The following is a 2290-nucleotide window of genomic DNA, read 5'->3' on the forward strand; positions in this document are numbered from 1 at the left end:
GCTAAACGTACTCATTTAAAAGAGTAATAGAAAACCCTACATGTGATGATCCTGATTCTAGGAGGGTCTGTAAACTTAGCTGTGAGTTCTAGAACACAAACAGAACCAAGCCAACCAACCAATCAGCGCTCTCTCCTCCCTCTCCAGCTGATGAACAGCAAACGACACCACTATAGATTTTTTTTATTTATTTTTTCTCCTGTAGTTTAATTCCTAATCTATTTACCTACCATAAAACTTCAATTAATAGCCCAGGTGTTTATTTGCTTAATGCACAGGCTATTAGAGACAGGCTTCTATTTGAGCCAGGCTTCTATTTCCTTAATGCACACAGCTTTTGCTTTCAGCATTTTAATCAATTACTTCATTTCCTGCACTAATGTGTTATCATTTACACACTCTGTCAAGTTTATTTTGTCTTAGTATGCCTCTAGTATGCCGAAGTTGTGGTTTCCATTAGTTACCACAGCCACAAAGTCAAAATTGGCAATATCATAAAAATGAATGTAATATTTATTTTTTGCTTTTTGGTCTTAATTTAAGGTTAGCGTTAGGCATAAGGTTAGCAGTGTGGTTAAGGTTAGGGATAAGGTTATGGTTAGGTTTTAAAACACAGGAGGCTGCTGAGGGGAGGATGGCCCATAGTAATGGCCGGAACAGAGCTAATGGAATTGTCATTACCACGAGCCAGTCCTCCCCAATTAAGGTGCTACCAACCTCCTGTGGTTAAAATCACCTTTAAGAAGGTATATCGAACAAAAATATAAACGCAACATGTAAAGTGTTGGTCCCATGTTTCGTGAGCTGAAATAAAATATCCCAGAAATTTTCATTATGCACAAAAAGCTTATTTCTCTCAAATGTTGTGCACAAATTTGTTTACATCCCTGTTAGTGAGCATTTCTCATTTGCCAAGATAATCCATCCACCTGACAGGTGTGGCATATCAAGAAGCTGATTAAACAGCATGATTATTACACATGTGCACCTTGTGCTGGGGACAATAAAAGGCCACTATAAAATGTGCAGTTGTGTCATGTTTTGAGGGAGCATGCAATTGGCATGCTGACTGCAGGAATGTCCAGCAGAGCTGTTGCCAGACAACTTAATGTTAATTTCTCTACCATAAGCCGTTTAGAGAATTTGGCAGTACGTTCAACCAGCCTCAAAACCGCAGATCATGCCAGCCCAGGACCTCCACATCTGGCTTCTTCACCTGCGGGATCGTCTGAGACCAGCCACCCGGACAGCTGATAAAACTGAAGAGTATTTCTGTCTGTAATAAAGCCCTTTTGTGTGGGAAAAGCTCATTCTGATTGGCCTGGCTTCCCCGTGGGTGGGCCTATGCCCTCCCAGGCCCACCCATGGCTGTGCCCCTGCCCAGTCATGTGAAATCCTTAGATTAGGGCCTAATGAATTTATTTCAATTGACTGATTTCCTTATATAAACTGTAACTCAGTAAATTCTTTGAAATTGTTGCATGGTGCGTTTATATTTTTGTTCAGTATACATTTGCGAAATAGGCGGAGTTTATAACTTTGTGGCTGTGCTAACTAGTGACGACCCGAAGTTGTTGACTGTTTTTGTGCTTGCCAATGGCTAGCAGTTTCTTACTGGATAAAAAAAAAATATATATGATTGCGATCATTACTGAATTATTTAATGTAACAAATCAAACATTAAACATCATAAACAATTCATGATAATTCATGGTAACCTCGTAAACAATGAATTTAGACCCAGCATTTATTTGAAACAGGGCCCAGCTATTGAGACTGCGGCTAATTGAGACTGCGTTTGATTGAAGTTGTTTACGGTAATCTAAACTCTAAAGGCCGGTTGCCCTGACACAGATTAAGCATAGTCTTGGACTGAAAAGCACTTTTAACAACCTATAGGACGTATGTGAATGGTATTCCTAACCCTGGCCCTGGCCCTATAAGATGTGTTGTGCCAGGAATGTCTGAAAGATGAGGCACAGGAGACTACCTCAGCTGCTGTATGACCCTCAGTCTCTCTCTCTCTCACGTCAGACTCCTGTTTGTGTGTGTGTGTGTGTGTGTGTCTGTGCATGTGTGTGTGTGTGTGTGTCTGTGCATGTGTGTGTGTGTGTGTGTGTGTATATGTGAAAAGAGACCCTGTAAACAGAGCAGATGTCAAAGTTATAATAGGTTTGGATAGTAGTCCTATAGGGATATTATGAAGTGTAATCTAGAGACCCTGTAAACAGAGCAGATGTTAAAGTTATAATAGGTTTGGATAGTAGTCCTATAGGGATATTATGAAGTG

This window comes from Coregonus clupeaformis, unplaced genomic scaffold (assembly GCF_020615455.1).
Source record: "Coregonus clupeaformis isolate EN_2021a unplaced genomic scaffold, ASM2061545v1 scaf0252, whole genome shotgun sequence".
NCBI lineage: Eukaryota > Metazoa > Chordata > Actinopteri > Salmoniformes > Salmonidae > Coregonus > Coregonus clupeaformis.